Source organism: Leucoraja erinacea, chromosome 13 (assembly GCF_028641065.1).
Source record: "Leucoraja erinacea ecotype New England chromosome 13, Leri_hhj_1, whole genome shotgun sequence".
In the NCBI taxonomy this organism is placed as follows: domain Eukaryota; kingdom Metazoa; phylum Chordata; class Chondrichthyes; order Rajiformes; family Rajidae; genus Leucoraja; species Leucoraja erinaceus.
Window position 1 is genome coordinate 33,999,029 of NC_073389.1, and position 19,976 is coordinate 34,019,004.

A 19,976-nucleotide genomic window follows, 5' to 3' on the forward strand; every position below is an offset into this window, starting at 1 on the left:
GTAAAGGAGTTAAGTCTGACACACTGTAACTTTACTGAGTCTTTAATAAAGGCACATGTTAAACACGTCCCAGTACTGACTGCATCTAGTCTTCAGGCGTACTGGAACCAAGGGAGGAGCAAGGGGAAGATATCACAGTTATACTGAGATGACTGGGCGTGGTTAGTGGTATTGAGGTAGCTACATTATAGGTTGCATGCATAAACCATCTACACATACCAAGAGACATTAAAGCAAACATTCAAGACATACTTAAAATAATAAAAACAGAGAAGGGACAAGACAGACTGCTGACGAGACATACTGGTTATATACATTACGGGCACCACCCGGTGTTAGAAATGAATTAGAAAAGAACACAAAAATACCTAAAATATTTCCTTTAAAGATTACAAGATTATTCATATTCCCCCTAAGTACTAAAATGAAGCTATTTATCCTGCTTGTCATCTTCCTTCAAAGCACACAAATATCAAAAAGGAATGCATTTTCCCCTTGCTGCTTTAGTTTAAATATCTGTTGCAAAAAAGTGCTGGAAACAATCAGTAAAACAAACAGCATCCATGGAAAGAGAAACAGAAGTAAATGCCCCTGTCCCACTTAGGAAACTTGAACGGAAACCTCTGAAGACCTTGTGCCCCACCCAAGGTTTCCATGAGTCGCCAGGGGTTTTGGTCACTTGCCTGGAAAGCCTCGACCATAGCGGCAACCTACAGGATCTTTGCTGCCGACCGCGCACGCACAAACAAACACATCGCAAAGGTGGGGGCCAGGGATGTGCATCTTTGATGTGCATGTTGGGAAAACTGCTCCTGGAAAATAGTTTGTGGAAAGGACATCTTCCTGGATTTCCCTTTTTTCTGCCCTGCAAGCACCCGCTTATCCTACCGTGCTAAGAGAACTGATTACCAAATTCCCCCATGTTCATGACCAATAACATCTGGCTAAAGTTCAGAATGGGGAATATAATTCTTACCTCTGCCACATTTTTAGGATACTCCAGAAACTGTGAAAGGTATAGAAGTAGCCAGAATTCTCGACAACCAGCATTCCCCCAAATCAAACATCAACTTGCAAATATCTGTCAATTTCTTCAGATAGTACAGGCGAGGTACTTCTTCCTGTTTTTAAAAATTTGGTTGAGCTTGTTAGCTAACCATGGCATAGGCTACACCTTAGCAGTGTTGGCACCAAGTCAATGTTGCACAACAGATGATAGAACAATCTACCTATTTTGTGCAATTCTGATGCCTGGTAGTTTTGCAAGTACTACTGCCTAGACAAAAAGTTTGCTTGCATCACACAGTAAATTCAAAACAAATTGACATTTGTATTACCTTTTGGCCCTGTATGTAACAATTTTCTTGCCCATTATCTCTTCTGTTAATTGCCAGTATGTCATGTTGCCTACTCAGCAAGTAAAAACTAAAGAGCAGTTTGAAGAAGGGGACCAGATCCGAAATGCCATCTATCCTTATCCTCCAGAGATTCTGCTTGACCTGCTGTTACTCCAGCAATTTATGTTCTAAACCTAATAAAAGCAAATGATCTATTCCAAGAATCCAAAAAAAAAATCCCATACTCTGCAGACATCATTCACAGAACATATAAAGAGAACTCTTTCATTCTGCAAAAGTAATACTCGCAAAACAGCTACTAGGTTGACAGATGGTTGAATGCCAAAGCGGATACGATGAGGGACTACATGAATCAACCCCGTCCAGCTGCTTCAAAGCAGCGGTGTGAAATCACAGATAATAGTGACTGAAGTGTAATAGTAAGATGAGAGAAGACTAGAGCTACCAGATGACCTTTATGAGGGTTGGGAGCGGAGGGTGCGTAGTCCCTCATCGTAACTCCTTATAAAATAAAGATCAAACTTCAAACTGGTAAGTTCTCGTTTAATCTTACTACTTTACTACAGCGTCACGTGAGTGAAGATTTCAAAGCCCTGTGATTTCATGCCGTGAGAAACGAGTCTACTCAACCACAACTGCTCCATTAACAAATGAGGGAAAACATTCATAATGCATACAGTCATGATATAGATTTAAACATGCTGATGCTGTTAAATGAAGTAATAATAATAGTCACATCTCTCATCCGGATCGAACCTATAACAGAACGTAAAATAAAGTTGACAAATACCCCTGGTCTGGCAACGTGTTATTATAAAATGTTTGGAAATTTGTTTGTTTGACCAAGCTGCAGCCGTTAAGATGTGGTCCAACCGGAACGTAATTAACCCTTGCTGCTGCTGTTGTAGCAGCCCTGGTGGAGTGAGATCTGGAATCAGTATCTACTCCTGCATAACTCAACTCCGTTTTAACACCTGGAAATGGTTTGAACAGATACGTTCTTATAAAGTTTTTTTAACTAACAATCATAGCTAGCTCAGAGCCTCAAAGGCTCTTGGTGACCTTGACATGCCCTCACACAACGAAAGGTCCCTGGGTATGCTTTGACCTATTTTGAGACCCGACACCCCTACTGCTCTGCTTAAATAAATTATAACATAAAATACTATACATATTATTTACAGGTGTAATCATCCTGTCCTGTCGCAATTATGTAGCGACTGACCTGTTGCGCTAAACCAGCGCCAGGAGGATAACTACCTAATGAGATCCGGCCAAAGCTAAGAATGTAGCTGGAAACCCCTGTTGAAATAGTGTTAACACAATGTCAACATCCCATACTGCATTGTACTTGTCCTGGAAAAACTTGTGTTAAAGATATCCTTTTCTAACTCGATATCCAGGGTGAACCCAACAAAGTGGATCTCGTTTGCTGCAGCAAATCTGATGAAAAGCACGTTGGCACAGTTATTAATATTGTCAAAGAACATTTAAAATGAACTCCAAGAGCTCAGAAATCTGTACCATTTTAAATGTTATATGAGCGTTAAACAAACGCTTCCCATCTTTTGAAGAAGCAAAGTACTGCTTTTTTGGTACTATCCCAGCACTCCGAATAGATACAATAATAGGTGTGACAACCTAAGCCGTAGGAGAATCTGTAGAACATAAATTGATTTTATCATGCAACGGCTGATTTCCCGAGCCACAGGCTGAACTAGCAAAGTTACGTTTAGAATAACCATATAAGGTTGCATTATTATTATTCCCAACAAATCGGGAATCAAACTGCATAGGCCAATCACACAGCAGGAAACCTAAAGCGGGCTCATGATGACTTATTTGAAGACCCGACTGATGAAGCAAAATGGAGGAAGACATAAAAGACCATTCCTCCTGCTTGCAGCGAGAATGTATCTTTCGCCACTTTTATGCCACATATCTTTGGAACCTGTGAATTAACATGAAAACAACATATCTATATTCAGTTTTGCATTGAATCAGAATTTCATAAATACGGTATGGTCCAACACCCATTCTGTGTTGTCATTGCTCTGTACTTGATACTCCAGTGGCAAATGAGATTATGTACCTATTACAGGATTATTTTACTTGATTGCATCCACGTGACTATCATATGCCACCATCATAATGTATCAAGATATGATGAGCATGCAGATATGCATATTCGCTCAATCACTCTATAACCCATAAAATGCACATAGGGTCTATAGATAGTTGATACCAATAACAAGAATCAATAACACATGCAAATCTCCTCCACCTCCAAACTAGAGATGACATTCGCAATTTCCCACCTTAGGCCATTAGCATCATTTTGCAATATAATGAAATGTTTACTGCTCAAACTACTGGAGCAATGCTGAATACTGTTTGTCCATCATTGTGACTTTAGCAGCTTCAGCTGGTAATAACAAAGGTGTGTTAACAATGACCTACATGGCACTTTAAAGTTTGCCATTTAGCATGCTGTCAGTTCTCCCACTTGCACAGCTGCATCACATCCATTACATTGCCAATTGGTCTTAATGAATAGAAAACTACTTTATAACAACAAGGCTGTTCCAAGTTTCTATTGACTCCAATCTGTTGCCCAGGATGGAGTCACTGGCCGACTAATAGCCAAAGGGAAATCCCAATGTCCATTTGATAACAACTTAATTTTAACTGGATAGAGCCCAATTTCTCAAATAGCTTGAGACTGAAACAGTGGATTTTAGCAAAATACAGCGTCAAAATATCATCCAGACAATACATAACAAGTGTTTTTGAACTCTTGAGTAGTCTTTTTTGGATGATTTATTGTCATCATACTGTTAAATTGCCTCATCATAGCAATGCCTCCAAATATGACCACTGTAAATAGAAACACCCTATGAAATCAATTTAATCAGCAATGTTTCATAATGAACAGGCCACGCCTGCCATCATTTCGTGTCTGCCCCTCAAAAGACAATTCTTGCCACAATTCTGACCCTACCTTGAAAGACAATTCTGCCCATATTTCCGAGCCTGTCTCGAAGGCAATCCTGGCTAAAATACTGAGCCTCCCTCAACACAATTCTGGCCCAATTCCAACCTGCTTGGAATGCTAGTAATGTCTAGTTTTACCTGGTTAAATGCCTCTGAGTAGATGACAATGTTTTAATCAGTTGTGTATTGTACAACCAAGTGTAATCTTACCAACTTGTAAGTGGTCCCTTAGTTGTAGAGTAACCCTGGTAGAATGCGTGGACCCTCTGGCCAGCTTTCATGCTGCCACCAGCTTCAGTGAACCGCTTACTGCCGATGAAGCCGTGGGGTGCGTTGTCACCGAAACTATGAAGCCTTCCTCGTCGTTGGCCTAATTGGTCCAACAGCTTATGCTTCGTCCTCCAGGTTTTGCCTGTGGAATAGGTCTTACCTGAATAGAAGATTCGCCGGCTGACTCTAACGTCCCCTGATAGTGGCGTTCACTGCATTGTGTTGGGATGGCAACCTTGCTGCCAGGAATGGTACCTCTGACACGAGCCTTCATCCCTTGGGGTATGCTCCTCGGCTATACCCTCAGCGTCAGGTTACACTGACCCGGCATGCTCCCCTCCTCCATGAGGGAGACATTAAGCAGCCCTGCTACAAGGCGCTGCTGGCACGGCTTCTCCAATAAGCCCGCGCTGGTATGGACTCGGTGTCAGCCTAATACAGACCCGGCGGCTTCCATGCCTTGAGGTATGCTGCTCTGCAATACCTCCAACTTCAGGTTCAGAACAAAACTGCCCCGGTAAGCTCACCTCCTCCATGAGGGAGACATTACGCAGCCCTTCTATAGGTGCTGCTGCCATACATTAAGCAGCCCTGTTACAAGGCGCTGCTGGCGCAGGCTCTCCCATATGCCCATCACTGCCATATACTCGGCATCCCCTTTAAGCAGCCCTGTCCAAGGCTCTGCTGGTGCGGGCTCTCCCATAGTCACGAGCTGACACAACTCCTGTTGTTGGAATGTATCTAGATGGAGCCTCCTCTCCATTAGGAGCTCCATCCTGGCCAACCTCCAAATTTTCTCATTACCGGAAGGGAACCCTCCCGGTACCAGGGATGGCCATTTTGGTTGGTTTACCCCATATCTTGGGGACCACCGCGGTCTTGGCACCGCAATGCTGCTGGATTTCCCCTACCCGGAAACCCCAGCGTCTATATGCATATCGGAGGGGAAAACCCCTCCCGGCACCTGGTCTGCTGGATGTCCCCTCCCCGGGAACCCCAGCGTCTATATGCCTATCGGAGAGAAACCGTCCCGGCACCCGGAGCGCTTCGGAATTCACTTACCACCTTGTCAGTGACTGAATTCGCGAAACCCGACATTCCCCAGATATCCGCTTCCGCGGCGAGAACCGGGGTTTCCCCACAGCCCATAGTCTGCCCTCGCGAAGCACCCGGCAGGAAACCTCTGACGTCATGTCGCACGTGCGGCTGGACGGGGTTCTTCACGTAGTCACTCACGTGACTCCGAAATAAAATCTTAGTTTTGAACCATGAAAAAAAGCTACACTGAAAAATATTACAAGCTATTGTTCAGCCTCAGCATGAATCACCCCCTCCTTCATCCATTCCAAATTCCTAATTTGGGGTGCTTTGGCACAGTTTAAATGCAAATAGGTGTTAATCTACAAGGATTACTACAAGATTGAGTTAATGTGCAGTTACTTTGGTTCAAAATTAAGACGTGTGGCATGATGATTACTATAAATGAGATAAAGTTTTGTTTAGTTCCATTTTTATTCATTGCTTTTGTGTTGCAAATCTTGGTATAGGCAGGGATTTTCAGCTACATGTCACACCTGAAGATATATTCACACGTGGGAGTCAACAAAATATAGCAATAGGCCAACACGTTTCCTTCTTGTAGCTACATTTCGTATGGAGGTTGGTGGTCGGAAATGGGTGTTTGGAGAGGGGAGGGGGGGGGGGGGGGGGGGGAGGGGGGGGGGGGAGGGGGGGGGGGGGGGGTGTTTGGGGGGGGGGGGGGGGGGGGGGGAGCTTCTAACCACACATTTTTTTAATGGGAAAGGAAATCTATTCTTGTTAACTGAAATAAGATGCACCATCTGCAAGGCATTTATGTGTTATATTTTAATTTCCAGATGCCATCAGGTCAGTAGTTCTGCTTTGTGGAGCACATTTTGAATGTAAATTGATTGTAAACAAATATTTTCCTGTTTAACAAACTGGCAGCATACATAAATAATGCATCAACAGGGAAATAACAGAAAGCATAAATCATCACTTTAGAATTGTAATAATTTGGAAATTTGTCACTTTCACATCTACAGTTTGCATGTATTTCCATTTCCGATTGTAGAAATAGTTGGAGCAGTTCACAATAGTCATGGATTTTTTTTAAATGTTATTTATTTTCGGATCTGAACATCGTTAGGAAATCAGCATTTAGTACCCATCTCCAATTGTTCTTGAGAAGATGGTGAGCCACATTCTTGAACTGCTGCAGTCCTTCAGGTGAAGGTTCTCCCACACTTCTGCTGGGCATAGAGTTCCAGGATCTGGAGACAAGAATGACAAAGGACGAGTGAGATATTTCCATATCATAATGGTGCATTACTTGGATTGGAACTAGTAAGTTGTGTTCCTTTGTACCTGCTGCACTTATACTTCTTGCTGATAGAAGTCATGGGTTTGGGGAGGTGTTGTTGGAGCAGCCCAGGTGAATAATAATAATATATTTTATAACTAGTTTACTCTGCATTGGTGTTAGAAGGAATGAATGTTTGGGATAGTGGAGAGTGTCCTTGGCACTGCACTCATCCAGGCAAGGTGTTTTGTGACTTACTGTATAAATGGTAGAAAGATCCTGAAGAATCAGGAAGTGATTCATCACCACAGGATGCCCAACCTCTGTTCTTTTCACCACAATTTTTATGAAGCTGGTTCAGGAGTTTCTGGTCAGGATGTTAGTGGTAGAGGACTTGCTGATTAAAGCCATTGACTGTCAAGGTCAAATGTTTGAACCTGTGTGGCAAGAATGTTGCTTTATCTTTATTAGTCCCCGCTTGAATGTAGCCTGGGACTTGATGCATGCTGGTGAAGAAGATAATGTGGAATTGAACTTATACTTATAAAATTAAAACTGGGTTAGACCAGGAATTGAAGCAATGCACCACAACGTATTTGCATGATATTTTTTGTCATGCTGTATATTACAGATATTGAAACTCTTCTCTCAGACTATTATTTTTACTAATTACTTATTTTGTGTGAGAATATTTTTAAGTTTCCATTTGATAATTCCACTTAAACAATTGAGGCAATATTTTATTTGTTAAACTGTAACTATAAATTCCCCATACCTTGTTAATGTCCACACTATTGTTAACAACCACTGGAACTGATGATCAAGATTCAATTTTAATCATAAGATAGACGCAAAAAGCAGGAGTAACTTATTCACTGTTTCATTTTTAGAAAACGTTTTGAAAGGGCTCGCCTGTCTGTCTGCTTTACATACTACATATCATTAAGCGCTGTTCTGTTCTGATGAGTCTCGGACCTGAATCAGTAACTGTTTCTCTCTCCACAAGACAGAAAATGCTGGAGTAACTCAGCGGGATAGGCAGCATCTCTGGAGAGAAGGAATGGGTGACGTTTCGGGTGCTGTCTGACTTACCGTGTTTCCAGCAGGGTCTAATTTTATTTCAGAATTCCGACAGCTGCTGGGTTTTTTTTTGTTCCACCCAGTTATAATGTGTCAATTAATATTACATTAATAAGTATTCCCATTTATATCGGAGCATTGGCAGATAGGCGAATTGAATTATAAGAAAACCATGCTCAAATTAATAGGCAGTTGGGTTTATATTATGGGATTCTCTACATGCACAGGTCCACTAAACGGGAGACAATAGAGATTGCAGATGCTGGAATCTTGAGTTAAAAAAACAGCAAACTGCGGGGGGAGATCAGCAAGACAAGCAGCCGATGTGGAGGGAGATTTTCTGCTCCAAACTCTTTTTCAGTCTGAGGAAGGGTCCCGACCGCGTGTCCGTTTCCTTCCACTAATGCTGCCTTTAGGATCAATACACAGTTCTCCTAGCTTTCCAGTTACCTGGTCTGGAATAGTAGTTATGTGTAGTTTTTACTATAATTTCCCATTGACGGATTGTTTCATGCCATTTCTTTCTATTTCTGTTAGGAAACGCGATCTTGTTAACTTGATCTACAACACAGCGGCCTGAGCTTAAAACGAACATTTATATGTCCGACATTACCTCGAACTTTAATATAGCTGCGGTTTGATGTATTCGCGTGGATCATGTGTGTCGTTCACTTGGGTGTGTGCAAGGATTATAATGCGAGGATTATTTCAAGAACGTTATTTCAAGATATACAAAGCGACGTGAAGCAGAACCAAAAATATTTAATACGTTGACGAGGTTGCCATTAACTTCCAAAGATTGATACGGCGGTGGCATTGCAGCATTTTATATAAAATGCATTTAACAATATAATGACTATATTTTGCTTGGGCGAGATGGCGACATGAAATGTCTCGTATCACTAAGCAGGAAACCTGTCAAAGCTGGGAACTTCTCTCAAAGGTTTAGTGCACATTTCCCGAGCCTTCCTCTGCCGAACGCTTTCAGAGAGCAGGTTCAGAGGGTTCACTATCAAAGGGGAAAAGCGCAAAGGAAAGAAAAAGGACAAACCAGAGTCAATCTGCATATTTCCTCGTGTCCTATCGAAACACGTTGACACAAGCACTGCCGGTCATCGCGACCATAGCAGCAGCATTCCGCGTGGTTAACATCCCTCACTTGTTGACTTATAGGTTCTTTCGCTTGTCGTTAAACTTCAACCACAGCGAAACTCTCCTTGCTGCCGACTTGTGTTCGGGTGCGTGAACGAAGCACAGACCGCACTGCAGTGCGACCTGCACGGAGTCCACGCGTTTTATAAACTTCAGTTTCAATGAAGCCCTGCAGCCATTCGCGTTTTGGAATTCAAACTCACGGATGGTTGGAAGGTGGTGATATCAAAGAGGAAGCACAAACATAATTGAGTGAAGACATAAAAGATGAAGACATAGGTAGTTTCTGTCGGAAGAGTTTTTGCACTGTTCTTGCTTTGTATATATATATATATATATATATATATATTTTTTATTATTCTGTATAAAGTTTATTTTTGGAAAAAAAAAGTTTCCCAAATCGTCCCAGGGCCGGAGGCGTTTGGTGCTTGGAAAAAGGGCACGAGGCGATGAATTGATTGCTGCTTTCTGCTGTTCTCTCCGTGAGTCCGCTTGGAAAAAAATCGAACTCCATGCAGTTCGAAATATCTACAAGGATAAACTACTCTGACGGAGAGACAGCGCTGGAAAAAGAAACGCGACCATGTTACCATTGGTATTAATGCAGTTTATCACTACATCTACTCGAACCGACTCAGTTGTAATTGCAGAGACACTAAATAAATATAAATAAATTAAAATACTACTGCACTGATATCTAGTACAAACGCGGAATCATATTTTGTGGAACAGTTTAATCCAAGTGACGTTGAATAATCCAAACGAAAACCGCTGACTGGCCGTCAATACAATATGACAAGGTAGAAAAATGGATGTATTTTAAAAATATTGAAATGCAAATTACCTGCACAACTAGTTAGAAATAGTTAACATTATATAATCGGGAAGAATCTTGAGAACCCTGACCTCCAAGTTCAAAAACTTCTACCCAGTAACTATCAGGCTCTTGAACACTGCACAACACCATCCACAACCTACTTCAGCAAATATGATTACGATCTGCTTTGTTTTGATTGCATTGCCGACTTTGGATTTGCACTGTTATAATCTGGCATTATTGATTATTATATTATCGCAGCACTGATTATATTTCTTTGTGTGTTTTTTTGTTTGCGTTATAGGCCTGTAAAGCTGCAGCAAGTAAAAATTTCATTATTCTATTGCTGATACGCATGACAATTAAACACTGAACTCTGAACAGGTCCACGGATGCGACTTATTCTAACCTTGCTTGTGCTCGAGACTTTTCGACCTTTGTTAAAATTAATTCGATATTTCAAAATTTGTTGCTCTGGAAATTGATCAATAATTTGAATTAACATCGTGTTTAGCGAAATAATCTAGCGAAATAGATCATGATTGTTCCCCCCATTTCCTCCCCCTTATTATGGGCTGCTAATTCGCTTGAAATGTAATAAACGCGATTGGATATCTTCTATTTAAAAAACAAAATCAACGGATAAATAAAAACACGTCTTGAAATACAATAAAACTATTTGGTTGTGTGTTGTCTGCTTTGAACGAGAACATTGCTCTTAGAAATCCGTACAAAAGCAACGGAGAGAATAGGACTGAGCATGCAATCTAGGAATGAAAATGAAAGTCAGAATGGAAAATAAATCTCCACATAGCGGTGACGCGAGTCTCGAGTTTACTGAAATCTTATTTCAGTCGATCTGTTTGAGTGGCTTTCAATGCGTTCCGCACCCAAGAAATACTCTATACTGGACACGACCAGAGCCATTTTAACAATGCTTTTCGTATTTATTATCGTCTGCTTGGTGATTTTAATGTCGCCTTCCACTCCTCTTTCGCCTGTAACCTCTCAGTTTTATTCACAGTTGCAATTTTATCGGATTGTATTTTTGAAAATGAATCAGTTCATGGGAACGGCCCTATTTTGACTGATAAAGGTCGTTCACATACTAGCTCATTATTTGACACTCGTTACCAAAAGCTGTTGCAGGATATCCTGACTGGAATTATTTTGGGGGAAAAGAACCGGTCATATCCGCAATTCTGAACGTTTCTCCAAAGAGCTTTCAGAATGGAATTCATAGCTGTTTATTTCATTACTTCTGGATGGTAACGGAAAATAGTTACCAATGTGAGCAGTGATAATAAATCATTGTTGGATCTCGATTGCCCAATTAGTTGCGCGTTACTGTTCATAATATTCTGTCCAAATCCGTTAAATTAACATACCTGACACAAAGAAAAAAATGTGTTCTCCCACTTATAAATGGTAGCAAAGTATTGTGACAGGCGTGAAAAAAATGCTGCACACGGCAGGTGTGGCAGCAACTGTGGAGAGACACGGAGTTATGTTTTAGCTCCAAGATTTCTCTTAAGCTAGAAAAAAGAGAAGGCAAGGTAGTTTTTAGTTGCAGAGAGGTTGGAGGTGGTTTGGATAGGATGTAGAGAACAAGTCTAACTTGTTGATGAATAACCTGATTTGCGGATCAATGAGGGAAGTTAGAGAGAAATAACACTAGGAAAGGAAATTCCTCCCCTCTCTTTTCTGCATTCCACAGGGATTGTTCACTTTGCAGCGCCCTTGTCCTCCATATCCACCTACGACTTCTCGTGAAACCTTCACGTGCAACTGCAGGAGATGCAACATATATGCAATATTCCTTTTCCCCTTTCACCATGCAGGGATACGTTTTTTTCAGCTGAAACAGCGATTCATGTGTACCTCTCCCAATCTAATATACTACATTAGGTGCTCACAATGGGATATCCCTACAAAGGAGAAACCAAAGCAGGTTGGATGACTGCTTTGCAAAGCACCCGCTGTCAGTCGGCTGGGTGCCCTGAACATTTCGTTGTCTGTCACATTAATTCCCCCATCCCATTCTACTGACCTATCTAGCTGCTTTGATGAGGCCGAACTTAAGTTTGAGGAACAGCACCTCATCTTCTGTCTGGGCACTTTGAAGCCTTCCGGACTCCATAACACACTCCATAAAGTCATATAATGTGCTATCTGTGTGTAAGAAAGGCCAATACTGCTATTGGGCATCCAAGTGTGATATTGGCTCCTTTTCCCCCTCATTATAGTCTACAACAATATCTACATTTACCAAGGCACTTGACAAGGTTCCGTGTGGCATGCTGATCCAGAAGGATAGATCACATGAAAACCAGAGCCAATTAGCCAAATGTACAACATATTTTCTTGGTTGTAGGAGTCAGAGGGTGGTAGTGGAGGATTGCTTTTCACATTGGAGGCCTATGACTGTATAGATTGGTGCAGGGCCCATTATTGTTTGTCATCTATATTAATGATTTGCATGATAATGTTATTGGCATGGTTAATACGTTTGCTGATGACAGCAAAATTGGTGGTAGAGTGGACAATGAAGAAAGTTATCTAAGCGAACAACAGATCTATTGGAAAAGTGTGGTGAGGATTGGAATATTGAACTTAACTTGGACGAGTGAGTAGTTATGCAGTTTTGTAAGTTATCCAGGGCAGGATTTACACAGTAAATGCCAGGGCCCTTGAGAGTATTGCAAAACAGAGAGAACACACTGTTCTGCATGTATAGTCCCCTGAAGGTGGCTGCACTAGTAGACAGGGTAGTGAAGAAGGCATTTGGTTGCTTACCTTCATTGGTCACAGCATTGAGTACAACTGTATAAGATGTTGGTGAGGCCACAGATTGAATAATGTGTGTAGCTCTGGTCACCTAGCTATCAAAAGGATATCATTATATTAGAAATGGTGTAGACAGAAAAATTCAAGTACTTGGGTATTCAAATTACGAGAAGACACAAATCATTATTTAGCGCCAATTTTATGCCACTATTAAATAAACTGAATATGATTAAATTTTGGAAAACGCTCCCGCTCTCATTGATAGATAGAATTAACGCTATAAAAATGACTTTCTTACCACAATTAATATATTTGTTTCAAGCAATCCCAATATATATTCCAACATATTTTTTCAAAATACTAGATTCTAATATCACTAATTTTATATGGGATTATAGAGCACACAGAATTCAACGAAAGCATTTGTGTAAACCTAAAGAAAAGTTGGGGGTTTATCATTACCTAACTTTACGTATTACTACTGGGCAGTGCATATTAAGAACATAATGTGCTAGTTGGATAGTTCCACTCACCAGTCGGAGTGGATAAGAATGGAGAAAGAGGAGTGTTTCCCGTATGATATAGGAACAATCTTGTTCTCACCGATAAAATTGAATAGTATAATATATAAGAAGAACCCAATTATTCACAATACAATAAGAATTTGGAAACAAATAAAATTATCCTTGAAATTAAATATATCAGTACTAACCCCAATATTGAACAATCCTGCATTCAAACCATCTCTTATCGTCAAAATATATAAACAATGGGATAGACTGGGGATTAGGATAGTAGGAGATATGTATGAATTGGGCAAATTGTTATCATTTCAACAATTAAAATCAAAATTTAAACTGAATGATAATCAATATTTTAAATATATACAGATATGTGACTTTATGAAGAAATATATACATAGATTTCAAACTATATTTTTAGACCCTTTAGAAGAAGCAATGAATATTAACGCTGATTCACAAAAACTAATATCATATTTTTATAATAGTATATTAAATAGAGAATTACCCTCAACAGAGGCACTAAGAGAAGATTGGGAACATGAACTAATGATAAAGATCCCAAAAGATAGATGGGAAAAGTATCTGATGAACACACATTTCCATTCCATTAATTCAAGGCATAATTTAATTCAATTTAAATTATTACATAGGCTATATTATTCAAAAACGAGGTTGAATAAATGTTACCCAAACGTCTTTCCCAGATGCGATAAATGTTTGTTTCAAAATTTACAAAGCTCTTCGTCAAGAATAGAACCTAATATGGAATGGATTATATTTGGAATAATAGTAGAAGATATCAATTTAAATAAAGACCAAAAAGTTTTTTTTAATTATGGGTTAATAATTGGAAAGAAATTGATACTTAAATTTTGGAAAAATATAGCTATACCAACTATTATAATGTGGATTAGGAATATGATGGACATAGCACAACTTGAAGAAATGAGACTCCGACTAATAGATAAATATGACCAATTCTTAAGGAGTTGGTCCCCTTTCATCGACCTTTTGGAACCATGCGATGCAGCAGTACCATAAAGATTACTGATTTCAGGTCAGGTCGTGGATAGATTTACATCTCCGAACAAAGATTTGAAAATTTATTTTTTAAGGGTCTTTTTCTCCTATTTCTACTTTCTACTTTTTCTTTTCTTATATGCACACTTCACGTTTTTCTATTTTCTACTATCTATTTTTCCTCTTTTTCTTCTCTCTATTTTTTTGTTTTTTTTTGTTTTTCTTACTTCCTTTTCAAAAACATAAAACTAGAGGTTGTACATAGAATGTATTACGTTATGACATAGTTGGCACCTAATATTAGGTACCACTGTATTGTTTTGTACTGTATTAACCTAATAAAATAAACACAAAAAAAAGAGGAGAAAAAAAAAAGAAATGGTGTAAAAAGTATTCAGAAGGCTGTTATCAGGGCCGAGGGGCATCGGTTATAAGCAGAAACTATATAACTTGCTACTTTTTTCTCTGGAGCGTAGGAAATTGAGGATAATCTTACAGAGATATATGAATTCATGAGGAGCATATATAAGGTGGTCTAAATATGGATTTTTTTTTCTCCAGATGAGTCTAAAAGTAGCAGGCATCGATTTAAGATGAAAGGGAAAAGATTTTGAAGGAGACCTGAGGGGCAAGATTTTCACACAGACGGTATGTGCAATGAGCCGCCAGAGGATTTGGTACAGGTGGGTATCATTGCAATGTTTATACTGTAAAAACATTTGGACTGGTACATGAATAGGAAAGGGTTAGAAGGATATGAATCAAACACAACAAATGGGACTAGCTCAGGAAGGAATTGGAGTGAAGGGCCTGTTTCCCCGATGTATAGTGCATTCAGAAAGTATTCAAACCCTTCACTTTTTTGCACATTTTGTTACATTACAGCCTTATTTTAAAATGGATGAAATTTTTTTTTTATCATCAATCTACACACAATACCCCAGAAAGAAAAAGGGAAAACAGGTGTTTAGAAATTTTAGCAAAGTCATTAAAAAGAAATAACCGAAATATCACATTTACATACGTATTCAGACCCTTTGCTATGACACTCAAAATTAAGTTTAGGTGCATCCTGTTTCCATTGATTATCCTTGAGATGTTTCTACAACTTGCTAGGAGTCCACCAGTGGTTAATTAAATTGATTGGACATAATTTGGAAAGGCACACACCTGTCTATATATGGTCCCACAGTTGACAGTGCGTCAGAGCAAAAATCAAGCCATGAAGACGAAGGAATTGTCTGGAGACCTCCGAGACAGGATGGTGTCGAGAAACAGATCTGGTGAAGGGTATAAAATAATTTCTGCAGCATTGCAAGTCCTGAAGAGCACAGTGGCCTCCATCATTCTTAAATGGAAGAACTTTGGAACCACCAGGACTCTTCATAGACCTGGCCGCCCGGCCAAACTGAGCAATCGGGGGAGAAGGGCCTTGGTCAGGGTGGTGACCAAGAACCCAATGCGGTGAATAAAGAATGCTTAAACATTGACTGGTTGCTGCAATATTTCCAGAATTAACTGTTTGTTCATGCTTAAGTAAGCATCAATTTTAATGAATTCCTGAACAAGGTGTTGACTGTGAGAAATACGGTCTAAACAACCACATCGGGTTGCAAGCCGATTTTTTGTGCAAAGCATCCATAATTATTAAATTGTGCTGTTTTACTTGAACTATCTGCTGCAAAAGTCTGCAGTCACCAAATTCATGACTGCCCCAATGAGACCGTTAAAGCAGTTAGCATGTTCGTAGAGTTGAGATGGGGAACTTCCATCACTAAATCATTGTTCTCAGTGGCTTTAGGAAAAATTGCATCTGACAAAGAAAGTTGGGAATTTTCCTGATTGCACATCAACTTGATCAGATGAACACATAAAAATGTAAGAGTAGGCAAAATATAGCATCTTGGAGTGCAGAGACGGTTCACCAGACTGATTCCTGGGATGTCAGGACTGTCTTATGAAGAAAGACTGGATAGACTTGGTTTATACTCTCTAGAATTTAGAAGATTGAGAGGGGATCTTATAGAAACTTACAAAATTCTTAAGGGGTTGGACAGGCTAGATGCAGGAAGATTGTTCCCGATGTTAGGGAAGTCCAGGACAAGGGGTCACAGCTTAAGGATAAGGGGGAAATCCTTTAAAACCGAGATGAGAAGAACTTTTTTCACACAGAGAGTGGTGAATCTCTGGAACTCTCTGCCACAGAAGGTAGTTGAGGCCAGTTCATTGGCTATATTTAAGAGGGAGTTAGATGTGGCCCTTGTGGCTAAGGGGATCAGGGGGTATGGAGAGAAGGCAGGTACGGGATACTGAGTTGGATGATCAGCCATGATCATATTGAATGGCGGTGCAGGCTCGAAGGGCCGAATGGCCTACTCCTGCACCTAATTTCTATGTTTCTATGTTTCTATCTTCTTAATTCATTTCAGACTTTCATAATTGGTTGAGACATACTGCAGGAGCACACACATGGCCTATACCATCACTTTACACATGTTTGAATCGCCTTGAATAAGATCTACACTTTCCAGTTGGTTGCTTCACGTTGGTCAAATTCACACAGCTGGTAAAATAATAATTAACTCCATTGAATTTGATTTGCATGTATTTTGAGTTTTAGCTGCAAATCCTGAGAAACAGGTTATTTAAAGTAGGTTATTTTTAAAAAGCTGGCGAAACTAACCGAAATAGCACAGATCCAGAAGGTTGAAGCTCGTTTGTTAGCCTGCAGAAAAGATCAGAATAGAATAGGGAAAATCTTTTCATCTTTTATTGTGTATTATCGTCAATACAACAACCATAGAACTATACAGCATGAAAGCAAATAATTCGGCTCAACCTGTCAATGCTAACTCATGGGCACCCTTGCTAATCCCATTGCCCAGCCCTTGGTCCACAGCCCTCTATGTCTTTGTGATTCGCTCAACATGTTCCCGTTGTTGGGAGAGTTCAGAACCAGGGGCCACAGTTTTAGAATAAAGGGTAAGCCATTTAGAATAGAGATGAGGAAACACGTTTTCACGCAGAGAGTTGTGAGTCTGTGGAATTCTCTGCCACTGAGGACGGTGGAGGCCGGTTCTCTGGATACTTTCAAGCAAGGGCTAGATATGGCTCTTAAAAATAGCAGAGTCAGGCGATATGGGGAGAAGGCAGGAACGGTGTACTGATTGTGGATGATCAGCCATGATCAAATTGAGTGGCGGTGCTGGCTCGAAGGGCCAAATGGCCTATTCCTGCACCTATTGTCTGTTGTCTATTGATTCAAGCGTTCAAGTAGATCCTTCTTAAATCTTCTTTTCAAGTCAAGTCTATTTGTCACATACGCATACGAGATGTGCAGTGAAATGAAAAGTGGCAATGCCTGCGGAATGTGCAAAAAACTACAAAACAGAATAGAACAGAATCAGTAATTACATATTGGTGAGAAAAAGAATAGCAAAATTAAAAAGACACAACACAACAGTAGTTTGGTACAGTATGTTAGTCCCCGGTTTTACATGCCCCAGTCAGGATCAATGGTGCTAAAGTGGAGAGAGACAAGAGGTTCAGGTTCCTGGGCATTAAATATCACCAACAATTTGTTCTGGAACAACTACACTGGCACTTTGGCCATGAAGTGCACAGCCACCTAGAACACTAAGGAAATTCGACATGTATCCAACAAGTCTTACCAATTTCTACAGATGCACCGTAGAATGTGTTCTTTTGGGATGCATCACAACTTGGGTTGGCAACTAGAATAGGCACAAAATGCTGAAGTAACTCAGCGGGTCAGGCAGCATCTCTGGAGAAAAGGAATATGTGATGTTTTGGGCCGAGATCCTTCTTCATACTGAGAGTCAGGGGAGAAGGAATCTAGAGGTATGAAAAGGTACAGAAGAAATCAGAGCCAGCACCGATGACCAATGAAAGATGGGGCTCACAAAGGTCCATTGTTGGCTGCGCAAGAGATGATAACTAAGGGATAGGAACAGTGAAACTAGCATGGTAACTCGGGTGGGGGAGGGACAGAGAGAGAGAGGGTATACAAGGGTTACTTGAAATTAGAGAAATAAATATTCATACTGCCATTACCATACCTTGGGTTGGCGACTGCTTTGCCTAAGACCGTAGGAAATTGCAAAGTTCAGCTTAGTTTAGAGTTTAGACATACAGCATGGAAACAGGCCCTTCGGCTCACTGTCCACACCGACCATCTATCACCTGCACACTAGTTCTGTGCTATCCCATCCTCCAAACTATGGGGAATTTACAAAAGCCAATTAACCTACAAACATTCTTAGGATGGTGGGAGGAAAACGGAGCACCCGGAGAAAACCCATGAGGTCGCAGGAAAAATATACAAAATCCACACAGACCACACCAGTAGTCAGAGTCGAACCCAGGTCTCTGGCGCTGTGAGGCAGCAGTTCCACTGCTTCTCCCATTTCCTCTTCTCCCTTCTTCCACCGGGCAAAAGATACAAAAGCTTGGAAGCACATAACACAAGATTCAGGAACAGCTTCTTCCCCGCTGTTATCAGACTACTGAACTGACATTTCATATGCTAAAGGTGTTGTCCCAATCTCCAACCTACTTCATTGCGACATTTACAATATTTTTATCTGCACTTTCTATGTAGCTGTAATGCTGCAACACTTTATTCTGCACTGGTTATTTTTCTCTTCACACAACCAGCTGTACTCGTGTATGTCATGATTCTTCTCATCTACTGTGTGATTGGATTGGATAGTACGCAAACAAAGTTGATCACTATATTTCGGTGAGCGTGACAATAATAAACCAATACCAATAAATGCTTTCAGTAACCCAGCCTCAATCACCCTCTTAGGCAATGTGTTCCAGGTATGCATTGCTCTCTACGTCAAACCAGTCCCCCTCATGACCCCACAAATGCTCCTTATATCCACCATAAATCTCTTTCCCCTTGCTCTAAATATATGTCCTCTGGGTTTATCTGCCTCTGATCTCAGGTTAGACTGCAGGAAACATTTCCTATCTATAATCATCATTGTATGTAACACTATCATGTCCTCTTTTAATCTATGTGCTCAAGAGGGACCGTTAAATCACACTTCTGATCTGCCCTGATCAAACCATGTATTTGTGAACTAAAAAGAGAACATTTCTAAAGCATATACGTATACATTTTTAATCAGTATTGAATAAATTCTCATACTAATGATTTTTATAGATTACTAGACCAAGTGCAGACCCGTTGGGTCTGTTTCCCCCAACGTGCGGTTGTAGGGGGGGAGGCGGCATGCAGCGTCACACACACTAACTATCCCCCCCCCCCGCACTCACGCTAATTACCCCCCTTGATATAATATTAATATTATTAATTTGCTCCTTTTACCCCATAACCACCGTATCTACTGACGCATAGCCCCCAACTTGCAGTCACATCTAGAGAGGGGAGGGGGGGGGGGGGGGATGAGAGTGAGGGCAGAGAGAGAAGGGGCAGAGACAGAGAGAGAGAGACAGAAACACAGAGAGAGGGGCGAGAGGGAGAGGAGGGTGGGGAGGAGGAGAAGAGAAAGGGGTGGGTGGGTGAGGGAGGGAGGAGAGAGAGAGGGTGAGAGGGGGAAGGGAGAGGGGGTGCTGAGAGGGGGGGGGGGAAGGGGAGAGGTGGGGGGAGCAGGGAGGGG

The 19,976-nt window shown here is 40.8% G+C and overlaps 1 long non-coding RNA gene across 1 annotated transcript; it reads left to right on the plus strand.

Annotated features, from left to right (window-relative positions):
* The first annotated feature begins 9,652 nt into the window (after nucleotides 1-9,652).
* Nucleotides 9,653-10,669, plus strand: LOC129702845 (uncharacterized). Its single transcript, XR_008724451.1, has 2 exons — nucleotides 9,653-9,772; nucleotides 10,299-10,669. It is a non-coding gene; the product is annotated as an uncharacterized LOC129702845 (long non-coding RNA).
* Nucleotides 10,670-19,976: the final 9,307 nt, after the last annotated feature.